General features: G+C 36.8%; 1 protein-coding gene across 1 annotated transcript in view; it reads left to right on the forward strand.

Annotated features, from left to right (window-relative positions):
* The first annotated feature begins 5,125 nt into the window (after window positions 1-5,125).
* Window positions 5,126-20,260, forward strand: part of LOC137638285 (uncharacterized) — a 302,371-nt gene continuing 287,236 nt past the window's right edge. Inside the window, exon 1 of the mRNA XM_068370352.1 lies at window positions 5,126-5,371. The gene's annotated coding sequence lies outside the window, so the exon portion shown is untranslated. The remainder of the gene's footprint in view (window positions 5,372-20,260) is intronic.

The following is a 20,260-nucleotide window of genomic DNA, read 5'->3' on the forward strand; positions in this document are numbered from 1 at the left end:
ACCAAATCTTAGAAAATCTAATACCCATGCTATGCCCGAGGCCTGGAGTCACCACTCACACAAAGACACGCACACAAAAGTACACACACACACACTGTTATGTTGGAAAAGCGAGTGGATCCTGTATTATTAACACACTTTTGGAACTGATGTGTAATTGAAGTTCCAATTGCTTTTGTCAATTTATATGAGACCAGAAAAATGCCTGGTAAAACATTTTGGAAGAATGAAAGGATTTTTTCATAAGTATAATGGTTATAGGTACTTCTATTTATTCAATGTTCCTAAAGCTTTTAACTCTTCCAATAAAGTGAGATTTTTTTTTTTTGTCGAAGAAGAAACCTATTTTGCGGTCAACAATGTTTGGTCTTCAAAGGACTTCTCCGTGAAAGAAATATATTCTTCCCTGCTCTAAGACCAATGTATAAACATGCAAATCATTGAGTCAATGTGTAGAAGGCAGGTTTCTGAAACCGTTAAAATCATTGTAAATATCCCTTAGTAAATGAAGTGGTTCTTTAGTCAGGGATCTCAGCCCTCTAAAAGCTTAAGTACAAGTTGTGGTGTAGTTAGAGATTTTAGCCTTCTGGACATTATCGAGGTTGTCTGAGCTAAGAGCTGGTAGTAAATTTTACCTTCTAGAAGCGTTGTAAACGTTGTATTTACTGTCTGAACAAAGATTTAGCAGGGATTCAAGATTTCTGTAGGCATTTTAAATTTTATTGAGAGTATACAGTGAGTGTATGTTGGGTTTCAGCCTTTGATTTTAACTTTGTGGAAGCATTAAAAACATTGTCCAGATTGTGTGAGTAAAGAATTACCATTGATTTGAGCATTCTGGAAGTGTTGTGAACGTTGTAAGGGTTATCCAATGAATACATATTGTGTTATGGCCAGTGATTTTAACCTTCTGGAAGCATTATACACAATATAGAGGCTCTCTGGAGATTGAACCCCTAGCAATTTTAGCACTCTGGAATCCTTGTAAACGTTGTAAGGGCAAGTGGTGATGTTTCCTGTTATTTTAGCTTTCTGGGAAAATTTTAAACCTTGTAGAGACAAGGCAGTAATTGCTTTTTGATCTCCTGAAATTAAAGCTCTCTTGACTGACCTGGATGTTCAAGTAGGTGTACAAGCAAATAGTTAGGTAGCAAGAAGAGGAGCTTTTAGCACAAGTTGGAGAATTAGTAATGTTACTCCATTATGTAAATGTATTTGTGGTAGCTCAGGTCCAACTGATAATCGACCATTTTCTATAACTCCCATATTATCTACAGATTTTTAAAGTCTTATGGCAAAACGTCTAAATAGTTAGGCAAAGGGCAATCATCTACTCACTAATTTGTAATTTGCCTTTTCATCAAGGCCTTGTGGCATGTGATGCCATTCTTACACTATCGGATGCTGTAAAGAAATGCCTTGATTGTGGCAAAGAATTCCTTATGATTGGCATTAATTTTAGTGGTGCCCTTTGCCGTGTTAATCATGAGGACATTGTTTTCTAACTCAAAGTGTTAAGAGTGGGCTGGTCTTTTCTTAGCATCATTATTTAATTTATAAGAAATAGATCGTAAAGTGTAGTTGATGTTGTATCAAGTGCTCACCAGGATAGTCTTCCTGGCCGGTTACTTTTCATTTTTCATAGGCTACACATAAGACGTAGATTCGACTAGAAAACAGGCGCGTTGCATATGCAAATGATGCTACTCTCTTTACATCAATTCCAACTCTACTACTACTACTACTACTACTACTACTACTACTACTACTACCCATAATAATGATGATGATGATGAGGATGATGATGATGATGATGATAATGATAAATGTTAGGCTTCTCGAAGAGGATACACACAAAAGCAACCCCCACACCCTTGATCACTCTGACAGACAATTGTCCCAGAACAAACTTTCCCCTAACAATTTTAGCAAAAAAGGACATAAAAACAAAACATAACCTTAAACTATATTTCTTTGCCCTAATTAATCATTTAAATACTAGAAAAAAAACATTCAAATAACAAAAAAATTATCAATCACAAAACCTTAATACTAAGCACAGATAAACAAGTCACCTTAACCTAAATCTTCAAAAAAAAAAAAAAATATTCAGTAGATACAATACTCAAAAAAAAAAAAAAAAAAAAAAAAACTCACAAATCCTGACACCGACACAGTTCACAGATAGTACCAAAAAACACTTCAAACTAAAATAAATCACTGTATTCTAAAACAACTAATTAAATCTTTATATGTGTAAATTTATAGATATCAACACTCTACCCAACAAAGGGTTCAGTCTTCATACCGCAATTTGCCGCAGTTCGGTGGCCAACAATACACACTCATGCTCCAATCAACTTGACAGAACAGTCACTTAGGTGGTGGTCATCATCACTGTCATCATCATCATCATCATCATCATCACAAACATGAATATCTTATTTTACGGGCCAGGTCATTAATGGTTAAAAATTCTCGATCACCTGTCTATTCCAAAAATCATTATACAGTCCTGGTCTTCATCACCATTTCCAGGCTAAAATACAAAAAAAAAAAAACTCCAAAGGAGCAATTACGACTGCTGAAATAAACACTTCCACGCTGGTAAAAGAATACTAATAATAATCCAGCATTCAAACAACTGTCTCTTGCTGCAGTCACATCAAGAAGAGCATTCGCCCAAGACATTCGCCACTGGCCTAACTTAGCTGAAACCAACAAACAATATCAGTTCTACCTACAGTCTTTCTCAAAACAAACAATCATTACACTAACTACTCTCTCTCTCTCTCTCTCTCTCTCTCTCTCTCTCTCTCTCTCTCTCTCTCTCTCTCTCTCTCTCTCTCTCTGTCTGAATTTGGCAAACAAAAACAAAAAAATCCTCCAAAGACATACAGTAAATGCAAGTGGAGATTTAGCCAATGCAAGTGGTGATGCACTGAGTGATTTCAGCCTTCTTTAAGCGTTTTAAGCCTTATAGATGCTGTGTAGTAAGCGCACATGGTGGTTTAGCCTTTGATTTCGGCTTTTTGGGAGTCTTTTAAACATTGTAGACGTAGTGCAATATGTTTCAGTGGTAGTGTACACAGTGATGTTAGCCTTCAGGAAGCGTTTCAAACATTACAAAGGCTGTCTGAGCAAAGACATAGCAGTGATTATCACCTTCAGGAAGCGTTATAAATGTTGTAGAGGTTATGCAGTAAGTGGGAGTGATTGTGTAGCCAGCGATTTCAACATTACTGAACCAAGCTATATGTTGTAGCAAGTGTGTCTTAAAGCAAGCTGAATATCTGGTTGTCTTAATGAAGTCACTTCCGCTGTTCACAGACAAATAATTATCATAAATAAAGACGCAGATTAATGTGTTCTTTGTAACCACAGTTTTCAACATAATCTGCAAATAAAAGAATGGACCCCTAAAAATGCTCCATTTGTAGTCTATATATAGCCCAAATTCTTTGAAATTCCCATTCTTTTATCCCTTGATTAGATTTGATGAATCACCACTCATATTCAATACAGGTAAAGCAGTTTTTTATGAAAAAGTAAAGTGAGTTTCAGCAGTGTGCAAAGGTCTTCTGCTAGACTGATGCAACATAGGAAATCATCCTGGCATCTGTGGAGAAATTCCAAGAGAGAATTTAAACTCACTGTGTTACCTTCAAATAGCAGGGAAGATTTAATTCGATACCATGCCTCCAATATCAGCTGCAACAAAGTTCCACTGACTACATAATCAATAAAAAGTAAAAGGATACAGCTGGTGGTAGGCTCCGTGTCGTCATGGAATCGCAAAATACAGGTATGATATCAGCAACACATAGCCTTCACAAGTTGATCAAGTGCGACTATAAAAATGGCTTGATATATACTAACATGTACATTCGCCTGCAAAGTGACCGCTAACTTGTTCGAATTTTTTTTTGCTCAATTGGTTAACAACTATTTTCTTTATTATATCATACACATTTTACTTTTTCTCTTAGAAATATTTTCGAAAAGATATAAGCGAGGATTTAATTTCCTTTCACATTAAAAATTATTGTCCTATTTATAGAGAAATGAGAAAAAAAGCATGAAATATTATGAAACCTGTTGTTCATTTATGGATGTGAACAAATTAGAATCTATCGTAAATTATAAGACACTATATTTCTTTTTTATTCAATTATTGTCTGATCATTTATGTTTATTATTATTACCTTAAATTATTTTGATGCAGTTTCTAAAAATAATTTAGTTAAAGCCCGCTTTTTTACATAAGAATATCCTCATTATGAGAGTTTTACTTCGATCGATTCAGCAGCCATTATGTCATCCAGATTGATGTAAAATAGGTGAAAACCAGTAACCCAGTCAACTGATAGTGAGAAAAGAAAGATACAGTATTCTTAAAATGGGTAATAAATGAGAAGTTGATATGATTTTAATTATTTTGTTTTATTTCTTCTAAGACTTCTGAAGGTCTCCAGAGACAGTCAAATGGAGTTTCCCTCTTCATTTCAGAATATATTTATTGAAAACTACTTTATCTTAAAACTTGGATGTTCCTTAATCTTTACTGGCAAAATGCACTACTTCTCCACTGACGCTCTTAGGAACATTAGAGCACTAACGAGTTATTTCCTTCCATATGTGAAATATGAGCCGCTTCAATTAAAGTAATCCAAAACTGTGTACATTCAAAGTCTACATTGACTTTTCACCTTACGAACAAATCAAGATTTCTTTCTCATGCTTAGCATTCAACAACAGGAGAAAATTACAAGACCATAGCTGTCCTTATCAGCAGCTCTGCCTGAAAGAGCTCTTATCACGACGTTGGTCCTCCCCCCCAACGCCTCACCTTCCTCGACAGTACATGTGGCAACATACGCTCGGTTGGAGATAACAGATAGCGGTTAGACTAAAGCTCCCTCATCTCTTCACTAGTAAAATTAACAATTACATTATACCTAAAATTAGATTATCTTATTCACAATTTGTTTACTTGAAGCATACTACTTATAAGAAAAATAAATTGAGTATTACAGGTATAAGTAGCCCTTATCACTGAGCGGAATGATAACACCTCTGAATGCCTTATCACGCGGGAGAGATAAAGTCTGTAGCAGATAAGAAGTTGAACAGATGCTATTCATAGATTGTGTTTAGCGTCGAAAGCATATACTTCTAAAGTTATTTGGAATCAATTCACTCTGCAATTTCAGAAGCTAACAACAGGGATCTTTATTATAAAAGTGATCAAAGAAAACTTAACAAGTATCAAATGAAAAGGGAGAAAAAACCAAAGCATTTACCAAATCCTGACAAATAGAGTGCATACGAGATTGAAGATAACACTTGGGTATCAAATTCCATTTAAGAGGTGAGTTCAATATTACTTTCAATAAACAATCAAAGGTTATGTGAACTGCATTGACTGCGATAGCTGGCAACAGTATTTGAAGTTTATCTTTATTAGAGATATCATTAATAGAAATAAAAGCTGTTGAATTTCTGTGAATTTTCTTTATATAAGAATTCAATTCAATTTTGCTAAAGAAATTCCTCTAAGAATAATTATGATTTAGTCTATGACAGATGTTCCTCAGCATCCAGATCTTTGCACTAACAGTATCTCTTTTATTATATATAACTCATTTGGAAATTTGGGACTCATTCTTAATTGTGAAATTACTGTTGATATGCATACACACACACGCACACACACACACACACACATATATATATATATATATATATATATATATATATATATATATATATATACATATATATATATATATATATATATAAATATATGTATACATATATATATATATATAAATATATGTATACATATATATATATATAATATATATATATATATATATATATATATATATATATATATATATACATATATATATATATATATATATATATATATATATATATAGACATACATGTATTTATATATTTATATATATATATATACAGTATATATATATATATATATATATATATATATATATATATAGACATACATGTATTTATATATTTATATATATATATATATATATATATATATATATATATATATATATATATATATATACACACACACATATATATATATATATATATATATATATATATATGAAATAATCTTCTTGGAAGATTATTTCTAATACCATTGAAATACTGTTACCAAAAAAAGGACCTTCATCCTTTTTTAAGGAGACACTCCTCATCCAGTACCCAGTCCCATGTGGATATTTCCCACAGTCAATGAGCTCAGTTAAGTCGTATTCGGTATCTTTTTTCGTGTCTTTCTAGAACTTCCTGTTGTACATATGATAAAAAAAAAATATCTGTGCATATTTTGTTTGAAAACTCCCTTGTTGGTAAGTTAATGTCATTGGACTACAAATGATATTTTCTTAATAATATTAAGCGTATGAGAGTGTTTTAAAGATGTCTTGACCAGCTGAGTAAGAAGTTTTCATCATAGTTAACAGACATGTTCCTGCTGTAATAAAATGTCATTCAGTTTTAACACAAAGACTTTCTAAAACAATTGCCCAGTGATCCAGTCATCTCAAAGCAATCAGCTCTCCTGTTCCACTACCCCGTTACTTGTTTAAATTATTTTGGTGCACATCACACCCATTTTGCTTCACAGAATACATCAGTCCTAATATCTGCAAAGTTCGTCATTCTGATTCATAATGTTCTTTTCAGTGAGTTTCAGTACTCACTATCAAATTCTTATTTATGTCTTATTCCTATCATTTATAAAAGTATTAACAGGAGATTGCTTTATAACACTATATTCGGTAGTAAATTTTACATTTGTTCTCTATACTCTTCTCTTTGTCAACATTGCTTCCCCAAACCTGAAAGATGGTAAGTCTACAGCAAGACACTACCTTTTTTGGAACACAGAGATAATACTATCTGCATGTTATCATTGATCACTCCTGTTTATATCATTATACCAGAGAATCAAAATATCTGAGTTTTTGTCCTTTCCTAAAGGTGTTTTACAGTCCTGCTACTATTAATATATCTACTACTTGTTTGAATACCATGTAATTTTTCTCTTAATAAAAAGGTATTCCAGTGTACATGTAGTGATATTTAAAATACATTAAAAACTGTGGCTGGATTTCTGATTGAACTGCATTGTGGTAGATTTGTTTGAAGAGTTGGTGCTTGTTGGAGCACTGAATATTATCTCAAGTTTGTTGATACTTGTTCGGTCACGTGTTCGGTCAATTAACAAATGGTCATATGTAAACACTAAGATGGTATTTCTTTTTGTATAAATTGTTATCTATTGTCAATAGTGTTAAGCTTCTATTTCTTTGTGTATTTATTGTTCACTATTTATTGTCAAGGAGTTTTTTCTACAAAAATACAAACCATCTTCCTTTAATAGAAGTATCACTTCGGCAAACCCGAATGTTTATTTAAATTTTAACGAGGTAATTAGATTTGTTGGCATGTGAAGGGTAGGCTCCACTTACTAGCCAAGAAGAGCAACTCTCCCTTTGACTCCGGCCCCAATTCAGAATGAACGTGCTTCTCTAGTGTTTCTGTATTTCCTAATATGATTAGCAAACTATAGCCAATGCGAATGCATTAATCCTTGAGTCACTGTAATGACCCTACAGGGTTCAAGATACAAGTAAACACCTATTACCCCCCTCCCCTAACCCCCCCCCCCTCCCGTCCCCCACATAGACATAGACGGCTGTTAGTTTTATAAAACCTGGTCATATTTCTAAAAAGAGGTTGACATTATTATAATGTGTTCATTCTTTATGTGGTGTCATGGCATTTGTCTTCTTGAATAAATTCTCTGAAAAAAGTCTTGTAAAAAAAAAAAAAAAAGTAGGATGCACTACATATTTGATACATTGGATCTTTTCCTTTGGATTATGCCACTACATAGTAATCCCAATGAATAGCTGCAAATTATTTTTTGACAAGTTTTAGGCAACGAGATTCAATTTCACAGGGACGTATTGAAGGGTGCAATTACATTCATACGGGCTGGAGAGAATTGGAAGTTGAAGAGCGGACCAGTTGTCAGACCTTCGAGCGAAGAAGTGCACCAGAGCCATGTTGCCCGTGCGAATGACAAGCGGCCAACCTTCTAAGGAGTGGTGGAACCCATACACTTCCCTCAATTCTTGGTCAAATGTGGAGTATCCAGATTCCACACTAGATGGTTTCCTACCGAAGAAGGCCAAAGGGTGGGTTTACTCCCTGACTACCCTTTGTCTTTTTGAGAGACATAGAGGGCCCGAGAGTAGCGACGATGGCTGCAAGGAACCAGTAATAATGGTTGACCATGAACAAAAATTATTGCATTGCTTTGATGGTTGTGGGTGTGGGGATGTTCTGAACAGCTGGTACATTCTCAGGGAAGAGATGAACTCCTTCAGGAGTGATGCAGTACCCTAAGAACGATACTTCATTGGCACCAAAAGTAAACTTGTCCTTCCCCACTGCAAAACCGTTCTATTGTAGTCAGTTGAGCACGACACGAAGTTGATGAAGGTGTTCCTCTTTGAAGGAAGAAGACAGAAGTGTATCGCCCTTTTAACAAAATCTGAAGGGGAGGTTGCCGAAGATACTATTCATGAGGCGTTGAAAAGTAGCCTCATCACTATTAAGGCTAAAACAGGATGATTTGTAGCTGTATGTATTGAAGTGGGTGGTGATGTCGGTCTTGGGGATGTCTTATGGGTTCATGGGTATCTCATAATACCCCTTCACTAAGTCAAGCATGGATAAAACCTTCGTTTTGTTGTGAGTAGGAGGTAATTGTGGCAAGGTTTTGTTGGGAGGCAGTTAATCCATTCTGTCTGCTTGTTCATATGCCAGTAATCCCCACACAGGTGCAGGGGGTTCTTTCTGTAGGATGATATGTAAGGACAATAAGCATGAGCTTGAAGCCTTTTAGCAAAGTTACATATCATTCATTTCGGCAAAAATTTTTTAGTGATTGCAAAACAATTCAGCAAATGACACTTGACTCTGGCGAACACTGATGGCCCTGTTGTCTTGATATAGTGATCAATACTTAGTTTAGTGGGCATGGTGGGCATATTGTGAAGTTTAGGACAGAACACTTCTGAGTATGATGTGAAGAGGTGGGCACAGGCATCCGTGGGTGAGCTGATGTGAAGAGTAATTTTGGAGGCTGTGTGTTGAAGAGGTGTCGACGAGTAAGAGTCTGTGTTGACTAACTGTCGTTGAACAATCTCATCCAAGAGGTGGAAATGGGTGAGGAAATCCACACCGAGGATTGGCAATGGGGCGTCAGCAAAGAGAAACTTTAAATTATATTTGGCACTCACAAAATATAACATAAGGGCCTCTTAACACGGGGTGGAGATCACTACTATTTGGACTTTGGTAGGCTTACACAGACTAAGTTTTCTCTTGTAGAGAGCAGCAATCACCGGTGTCTACCAAAAGTTGCTTGCTGTACTTCCATCATGTAAATAGAAAAGAGTACAGAGATGGGAGGCCACTCCCAGAAGCCCTGGTCTTCTTAAAAGTCTTTAGGTCACTGACCCCTGTTTGCACATTTTTACACAGTAACTATGAATTTGGGGTGGTAGTAACATATCCGCAGTCGATGTGCATCATAAGGTGGCTAGAGAGGTTACTGGTTGTGGTTTTAAATAGTGATGAAACATTTTGGTGGTGGGTGCCTTTGTCATCACTTCTGCACATCGCGGGGTGTGTGTCTGTGTCCTACCACATTCTGTCATACCGCATTCATGTCAACTTCAGTTGATGTTGAATAGTTGTCTTCTTCATCTTATTTAGGGTATTGATTGTGGTATTGAAGATGTTGAATTGGTTTTCCATAAGTGAGTTGAATTTGGTCACCAGAACCTTCATGGGCAAAATGTTGACATTAGGGATGGCAGCACATAAAAGTTAGGGCAGGCGTCATACCCAGAGGGCACAAAGTAGTTTCACCACCATATAAGAGCTATTTGGGGCATGTTGAAAGTGCACGAGATCGTCATTTCCCCGAGGGCAAGCAAAGCCTTTTAGTTCCCAAAATGTTGTGGAGAGAGCTTAAAAATCTTGGTTATATGGACAGCTGGCAATGGTGAGTACTGCTCCAGGACAAGTTTTTGGGGCATAGTACGATATTGGGGTGTGTCTTTGTTCACAAAGGGCATCGTAGATTTCCCAAAAAGTGTTGTTGGTGATAGACCCGAGTATATAGTCTGCTTTGGTGATGTAGCTAGTTATGCCTCTATGTGAAACTGAATCTTGCTGCACTGAAATCAAGCGAATTCCTCCCTACTGCCATAACTATGTCAGAGAGAGAGAGAGAGATAAATCAGGGGTGGAATCACCAAGCAGTATGGTGCAGCAGTAAGGGGAAAGGCGGAAGAAAGCTGTTCCTTCTGTGGTCAGCAATTGTGTGATTGGGCTGTTAGGTTATATCAGAGAGGCTTTAGGAATGAAACTGAACTTTTTTAAACAGATAAAGAGCCTATATACAAGTATATATAAGTATTCAGCCTCATGATTTTGAAGGCATGGCTATTAGATTGATTGATTTAAAGTTTTCAGGCAGTGGCTGTTAGAATTATCTGCATGCCCAGTATTACGAACAAGATGGATCTGTCCGGAAAGATCTGAATGTAAAGGATAATCAGAATTAGGAAAAGATTTATAAAACATACATAACCAAATAATTGAGCTACGATGCCAGAGATCAATATCTAGATTAAGAACAAGAAATTTGATAGACCGTAAGTTTTGGTCCAACAAATTGAGATGAGAATCAGCAGCTGAAGAGCAGGAAGGAGAGCAATACTCTAAACAATGTATAATGTAAGAATTAAAACAAGTCTCCAGATTAGATCGATTATCAAAAATATTAAAATACCCCAAAAGCCAATATTTTGTGCAATCAAAGCTGATACAGAGCTAATGTGTTTCTGAAAAGTAAATTTGCTGTAGTGAATCACACCTGAAATTTTATAAGTCATACAGAGTTTAAGAAACATAATCAATGCTGAGATCTGAATGTGCAGGAGCCATTGTCCTTCATCTAATTACAGGCATACTTTGAGTTTTGTTAGGATTAAACTTCATGCCCCATAACTTGCACTATGTGCTTATTTTAGCTAGATCTCTATTAAGGGATTCAGCAATCTGATATCTACATTCAAGAGATGGAATCAATGAAAAGAGTGTAGCATCATCTTCATATGACAGAAGCTTGTTTTTAGACCAAACCACGCGTCATGTGTAAAAGTATGAAAAATAAAGGACCAAGAACACTACACTGAGGATTACAAGATATCACATTCCTATACTCACTATGGTGCCCATCAACACCAATTTGCAATCTATTACTTAAACATTCGATAATTATGCTAAGAAACGACCCACCCACTCCCAAATGGACCCTTCTTGACTGGAACAGGTTATATAAATAATCAAGCTCTGACCAAATAAAGTTCAGTTGCATTCACGATTCTCTCAGTTATGACCTAACTGCTCGTCGGCACATTGTTGACCACCGGAGTGTTAAACTACCTCCCGTGCCTTACTCCTTGATGATGCTGTCCTCAGACACTGACTCAGCTATTAATGCCACCTCTGGGAAACTTTAACCTGGTTCCCATTTGCTGGAGTTCAGTTTTGCTTAAAGGGCGTAACCCTATCAAACACTAAAGCTGAATATGATCTTGCGACCTTCCCTGGCTACACTTTCCTAAAATCTCCAATTGGCTGTGAAGAAGCGGAAATCATGTAATGTATGAAGACTTCAAATCAGCAGCCACCAACATAGCAAAACTTTTTTAGCTCTCTTAATAACTTTGGGGACTATAAGGCTTCGTTTTTTCTCAGGGAAATGACCAATATTGTTCACCTGTTTCCTGCTGCTGCGTTTCTCGTTGTGTATTGAATGTACTTCGTGCACTTTGGGTAATGTGCCTACACGAACCTGAGCGTGTGTCATCCCCAATGTCGATATTTTGCCCATGAAGGTAATGATGACCAAAGTCATTGCTTTATGGACAGTCACTTGAGTGCCTTCTGGACCTCCACCAACGCGTCCATTTCTAATGAGGTAAACAGCTATTCAACTTTAACCGAAGTTTACGTGGTTGCGGTAGGACATGCCAGAGCGGCGAACAAGCTGCCCGCCACCCGTACATACCACCCCTCTCATACGCCCCAACCACCGACCTGTTCAGTCACTTACCGACACCCATCAGCCACAGTTAGGCTACTACCACTTCAAATTCAGGGCTGCTGCAAAGAAATTTGTGAATAGTTGTCAGTGGATAAAACCGTGTACGTATGCCATAACTAGTGGCGATGGCCTCCCCTGTCACTAATCTTTTCTTTTTACATGACGCAGGTATGGCCGTGTGATTCTTGATACCCACGGATGCTTACGTTTCTTTTATACCAAGACTACTCTACAGGACATGACGTAGTCTGTTTAAATCTGCCAACATCCACCTGGCAGCTGACAACGGAGCTGCGATACCTATGTACGGTTATAAAACCCTCACATTATTGATTGGAACCGCCAAATATACTTGGAAGAGTCTCGTTGCTGACGTCAAGTTGCCAATCCTCAGTGTGTACTTCCTCTCCCATTTCCACTACCTGGTTGATGAAGCTCACTGTCTGTTAGTCAACGAGGATTCATCCTCCTCAACACCTCTCACACCCAGCCCCTCTGTCCTAGCTTTCCACATCAGCACACACATGGATACATAAGCTAAACCTCTCACATTGTACTTTTCGTCAAACAACCATGGTTTCAGCATAATACTTTGTTTATCACCATATAGAGGCGACGGTTGCTACAGTTTTCACCATATTCATATGTATATCTCCGTATCGTTTGTCAACCGCTAAACAAATGTTCGTCGAAAGACAAGAAATGAGCCTTTACCAAAAGGCCTCCAGTCTATTGTCATCAAACTTTCACATAGTCCTTAAAAAAGTTGGCACTCTACGTCCGTGTTGGGAATACAAGCCCCTGCAGACAGAACAGGATCACTACACTCTCATACATCGAAGACGGGACCTCCTACTTGCACAAATCAAAGGTTTTCTCCACGTTCTACATACTAAAGGGGTATTATCAGGTGTCCATGAATCCAGAAGACATCCCCGAGACTGCCATCACCACCACATTCGGTACATTGAATTTCAATTACTCCTTTTGTTGCCCTTGTTATGCTGGGAGCATTTTTTATCATCTCATGGACAGCATCCTAGGGGAACTTTCCTTCTGTAAATGTTACGTGGACGACATTCTTTTGTTCTCTTTCTCCAAAGAGGTACACTTCCTTCATCTATGTGCCATGCTCGACCACTTACAACTGAATGGCCTTGTAATACTGCACGACAAGTGCACTTTGGCGGCAACGAAGTATCACTCTTAAGGTACCACATCCCTCCTGAAGGAGTCCACATCCTCCATGAGAAGTAGCAGCCATTCAGAACTTCCCCACGACCTCGACCATCAAAACACTGCAAGAATTCTCAGGCATGATCAACTATTATCACAGTTTCCTGCCACCCATCGCCACCTCTTGCACGCTCTACGCCTCCTTCAAAGGAGAGCAAAGAGACCTGAAGTGCAGTCCTCTTCCAGAAGTGGTCTTCTGTAAAGCAATGAATGCCTTATCAATCACTGCTGCTCTCACTTTTCCTGTGCCACATGCACCTCTCTTTCTCTTCACCGATGCCAGTTCCTCGAGCAGGTGTTCAACGGCTCTACCTGCCCATTGGCATTTTTCAATAGAAAACTGTCCAAGATGGAATCTAGCTACTTTACCTTCAAATGCAAAGTGCTGGCAGTGTATTTAGCTGTCTGTAACTTTCCACCCTTTCTTGGAAAAAAGGTCCTTCATCATTCGCAAGGATCACAAGCATCGTTGTCATGAAGCCATTAACATGGAAAATGCAACGTCCGCCTCATGTATATCTGCCTTACTCTCAAGTTAGATAGCAAGATTTGGTATTTGCTAGCATATTACTTTGGACAGATGTACCATTTTCACCTCTCAATACTTGACATCATTATCGAATCTTCTGGGTATCACTCTTCCTCAGAACATTGCATACAACCCTGCTTTCAACAGTATGGTTGAATGTTATCATCGTACCATCAAAGCAGTGTTGATGTCCCGCTGCAAGCACTCTAACTGGTTTACCCAGTCTTCCTGGATCCTCCTAGTTCTCAGAACTACTCCTAAAGACGTCGTAGATGTCTCGGTATCTGAAATGGTGTATGGCAACCTGTTGGTTGTCCTTGCCGGAATTCTTCCATCTGAAACCTCTTCCGACAATCTCCACCAGCTATGTCAATTTTGTGGGATAATTTACTCCATGCTGCCAGACTTACAAGTCCCAGCTAAGCAACCCACTCACTGATCAGCCCTCATGAACATATGTTTTCTGCGCAATGACTCTAGCAAGCCACTGTTAATGACCCCTTAACAGCTCTTTCCTCCTGATCTGCTGTACGCCGAAAGCATTCCTCCTTAACATACGTGGCAAAGAAAACTAAGTCTTCATTGATAATCTAAAACTATCATATCTCCTGTCAGAAGACCCGCCTACCTTAAGCTTCTTAAAGTCAAGGCGTCCTATTTCAAATGTATGTCTTCTTTAGGGAGGAGCCTTGCACCACTCATATATCAAATTTGCTAATACATTGTAACGGTGTTTCTTATTCTTTATATATTGTCGTTATTGCTCTCTCTTTTCAATTATAACCTGTCTATTCATGAATTCTCCAGCACCATTGAGTTTGAATTTTGTGCGGTTCTTGACTGGAACAGTTTGTATAAATACTCATGTTATGACCAAATAAAGTTTAGTTGCATTCAAGAAAGACTTTAAGTAACATCCTAACAGTTGGCCGGCATATTATGTAAGTGATTATAAGTACTCAGGATTTACAGTGCTTGCTTACCAGAATGCATAAAATTTCACAAGAGGTTGGGCTCTATAAATCAGTTTAGGGAGATCGGTGTTACTGTATGGACATGATTCGTGGTATGACAATGAAACAATATCCAATATATTTTGAAGATTTGAGAACAAGGCCCTTAGAAAAAATGTTGGGAGTTAAATGGCTGGAATGGATTAGAAATGAAACTATACAAGATATTACTCGAGTGTCATATGTTGATGAGATCATGATGAGGGGCAGATGGAGAGGGTTTGGGCATGCTCTTCGTACTTCCCAAGAGAGATTAGTTCAACTGGGCTCCACAGGAAGAGGTGGAAGAGCCAGAGCAACCTGGCTGAGGACTATGAATCGGGAAGTAGATGACGAATGGAGAAGTATTGATTTAAAAACTCAAGATAGAGACGACTGGCAAATTTTAACTGATGCCCTTTGCGTCTATAGGTGTAGGAGTTGATGACGATATATATATATATATATATATATATATATATATATATATATATATATATATATATATATATATATATATATATATATATATATATATCTATATATCATCATGAACTCCTACGCCTATAGACGCAAAGGGCATCAGTTAAATTTTGCCAGTCGTCTCTATCTTGAGTTTTTAAATCAATACTTCTCCATTCGTCATCTATATATATATATATGTGAAGTTAAGGCAAAAGAAAAACATATTTGGTTTGTTGTAGATGCGCAGTGCATCCCGCTGCGCATCTATTATGTCAGTCTGTTCGTTATAGTAGGGCATCGCTATGCAGTCAGGCTTCTCCTGATGGATGAGTTATTAAAATCCATTCAGACCTCACTAAAAGTAGCGGAAGAAGGACAAAGTGACATTAGAAGTCGTCTAGAATCTCTAGAAAGTGAAAAAAGACATAAAAATAGTGGTACAAGACCCAAAATGGGTTTGATAGTGATGTGTCTGGGGAAGATGTTTTCGTGCATGACCATGGAGCAAAGTTGCCATCTGCAACAAGGAATACCGGCCCTTCTACCCCTAATGGAACAGCCGGAAATATATCTCAGGCTACAGTAGCTAGAGATAATCAGTGTAGTATTCAAGATGAATATCAAGCAATAAAGGACAAAGTGTCTGTTATTAAAATACCACAAGAATTACGTGTTGGTACCTCAAAGTCTGGTATCAAGCGAGATGAACAGATAACTGCTAATGTTATTGCTAATAGCGCGAAATACGTGGAAACTACTATTAAATTACTGTGGAATTTAGATGAGCAGGCGTCACAAGATGACCTATTAGAGATCTTTAATGTTCAGAAAGCGCACATTGATTATTTACGCCAAGAACATTCGGCATTAGTGGTGTCTGGTCAATTTGGCGCCAAAACCTCCCAACTGTTCAAAAATTTGTCACGGGGCACAACTAACCTAGATGACAAACAATTAGATTCATTACTAAAAGCTGTGCAAATAACTAGTAATGATCCAAGTACTAAACCAAAATATAGAGACAATCAGAGAGGGCGCTTCTACAATAACTTCAACAACAACAGTGGGGGATATTACAACAGCAGAGGCCGCGGTTACAACAACAACAATTACTACATGCGTAATCAGTCACAAAGTGCTTCCAATTACTCCTGGAATAAACATGAAGGGTAAATAATAATAACACAGAATAATGTTTAATGTAATGTATGTACTTAACTGTGTTGAATAAACGAGGTCTAGTGCAAGTGCTTGTAGATCGGTTTGGTTATTTGTCACCAGTGAAGTGAATGACCGTGTTACATTTTTTTTCTTCTTTTTTTTCCTTTTTCTCAAATTTACTTTATCCCTTTAAGCTTAACTGTTATAGATACTGTGTGTAATGTGTAATTTGGTAGAAAATATACAGTCTTGGGAAAAAATTAGAACCCCTGAGTACATAATAGGCTGGCTAAAATATGGAGTGACTATACCATTTTTGTCAGAACCAGAACAGTGTGAATTCGCGAACCATACATCTAGTGTGGTAAAAAGAATGTTTTATTGACTCTAAAATAGTGAACTACCTAAATGACGGTTTCATTAGTAAGGTTTCAGAAAAACCCCTATGTGTGTCACCTATAGGATGTACTAGAAAGAAAGGAAAAGAAAAATACAGATTGATTAGTGATATGAGATTTGTCAATCAGTTTATTGAAGTACCAAAGACAAGATATGAAGACTTATCATGTTTACCGAACGTTGTAAAGAATGGTGATTCTTATGTTAGTGTTGATTTGAAAGACGGTTTTCATCATATACTTATTAGACGTGACTTCAGGAAATATTATATTTGGAATGTGTTGAATTTTGGATGTTCTATTGCACCACATATATTTACAAAAGTTTTGAGGCCAGTTGTGAAGTATGTACGAGAACGCAGCATCAGGTTAATACTTTATGTTGATGACTTCCTGTTATGTGGTTCTAAATCCACACTACTACTAGATACTGAAGTGGTAGTAGACACACTTACTGACCTTGGTTGGAAAATCAACTTTGAAAAATCCATATTAATTCCTAAGTCTACAATAGAATATTTAGGCCTACTCTTAGAAACTCAAGATAATGGAATACCAATGCTAAAGGTACCTAGTACTAAGATTTCTAAAGTTAGGAAAGACATTAAAAGAGTGTTAACTCAAAAGTCAGTGTCTGCTAGAGTTTTGTCAAAAATCGGTGGCCAGTGCAATTTTATTTGTAAAGCAGTGTTGCCAGGCAGATTAATGCTAAGAAATGTGTACAAGTTGATCAAACAAAAAAATACATGGGAATGTCAACTAGAACTGGACTCATGTGCCAAGAAAGATCTCTTGTGGTGGTATGAATCATTAACAAAATGGAATGGGAAAGTAATATTACCCTCAGAAGTCGACGGCCAGCTGGTGACAGACGCATCCCAACTTGGTTGGGGAGGGCAATACAAAGAACAGACAACTCAGGGTTTCTGGGACCCAGAGATGTCTCACCAACACTCCAATGTAAAGGAGTTGATGGCGGTTCTTTTAAGTGTAAGAGCCTTTCTTCCCAGTCTAAAAGGAAAAACGATTCAAGTTTTATCAGACAATGTCACTACAGTAGCGTACATCAATCACATGGGTGGATCAGTAGTAGAGTTGACAGAAATTGCGAAGTTAATATGGGCCGAGGCTATACAAAACTATCTAACAATTATTGCTCGTCATTTGAGCGGCAAACTAAACACCCAGGCGGATATGTTATCAAGAATGTTGGACAAACACAAGTGGATGTTGTCAAGACCGATGTTCCGGTTTTTGGACTCGATGTGGGGACCTCACACAAAAGACAGGTTCGCATCTGCGACATCTACACAGCTACCAATCTACAACACAAGATTTCTCGACCCAAATGGTATGAAGTTGGATGCTCTGGCACACAAGGAATGGAAAAGGGAGAACAACTTTGTAAATCCACCTATAAGACTTTTAGACAAAGTTCTTTCAGTAATAGAAGGTCAGAGAGCACATGCTACAGTAATAGCCCCATGGTGGCCAGCTCAGACATGGTTCAAAACTCTAAATCAGTTATCAATATGTCCACCCGTCAGGGTGTCCAAGAAAGCAATCATTCAACTGAATCCTGCTATACCAGAGCCACTGCGAAACAGAAGATGGAAAATGTTTGCTTGGAGAGTTTGTGGAAACAACAGGCACTTCAACAGGGGTGGTCACTTCAAGCAGCATCAAGACTGAAATTTGGGTGGGCAAAGTCAACAATAAATAATTATAATATGTATCTTGGAAAAAGTAAATATTTATGTGATAATTTTGGAGAGGATTTTCCACCTTCCACTTCTAGTGTATTGGCAGAATGTTTATTAGCTAGAGAGGGACAGACCTTCATCAATACTTAACTGTATATTGTCCTCACTGTCTCATGTATATACTGCACATTGCAAAATTGACATTACTAATGATGTGTTTATCAAGCAGTTGGTGTTAAGTATTGTAAAATCAAGTACTAAAACCCCGAGAATGATTTCCAATGTTATGCCACTTGATAGATTTTAATTTTTTTTTTCATTAAATGGGATAATCACACTATTGATGTAAAAAAGTTGAGATTAAAATGTATTTGTTTATTAGCCATTGTTACTATGTTACGGCCCTCGGACATTGCCCCCAAGGCAGTGATGGTCGATGGGTCAGGCAAAGTTCATAACTATTCATTTACAGATGATAAGGTAATCTTTAATGAAAATGGTAGCATGTCTATAATTATTCATGGTAATAAAAATGATAGTAAGAGGCATGGGTTTGTAGTTGATATAGCACCTTCAAGTGAAATGAACTTATGTCCTGTTCGTACCATGAGATGTTATTTGTCTAGAACACAGAACTTTAGAAAGCCTAATGGGCCTGTTTTTATATCTTTGAAGAACCCATATGGTGCTCTATCTAGCCAGGCTACCAATAATATATTAAATGAATCTATTGCTTTAGTAGGTTTACCTAGGAAGGTTTATTCAGCAAAAAGTTTCCGACCTTCAGGTGCTACCAAAGCTCTCTCAGCAGGATTTGATCCTAATATGGTACAAAAAGTAGGTAGATGGAAAACCAGTACAGTATTTTTTGAACATTATGTGCATAGCCATGTTCCAAGGAATTTTACTGATGATTTATCAGCTGTAAAAAACTCTACTTCTTAGTTTGAATCTTTAAATAACTCACTATTATGTGCAACTATTCAAAATAATGAAGGTATCTTATTTTGTCATTAATGTTTTTCTTTTGCCAATTAACGTAAGTTTATTAAAGTGAAGTTAAGGCAAAAGAAAAACATATTTGGTTTGTTGTAGATGCGCAGTGCATCCCGCTGCGCATCTATTATGTCAGTCTGTTCGTTATAGTCTTTATTTGAGTTATACAGGATATGTTAAGTTTATGTACAATTATTGATGCCCATACTATAGAGAAACAGATATGTGCAACTATTCAAAATATTAAAGGTATCTTATTTTGTCATTAATGTTTTTATTTTGCCAATTAACGTAAGTTTATTAATATATATATATATATATATATATATATATATATATATATATATATATATATATGTATATATATATATATATATATATATATATATATATATATATATATATATATATATATATATATATATATATATATATATATATATATATATATACACATACATATATAATATATATATATACATATACATATATAATATATATACATATATATACATATATATATATATATATATATATAT

This window comes from Palaemon carinicauda, chromosome 3, assembly GCF_036898095.1.
Source record: "Palaemon carinicauda isolate YSFRI2023 chromosome 3, ASM3689809v2, whole genome shotgun sequence".
Classification (NCBI taxonomy): Eukaryota; Metazoa; Arthropoda; class Malacostraca; order Decapoda; family Palaemonidae; genus Palaemon; species Palaemon carinicauda.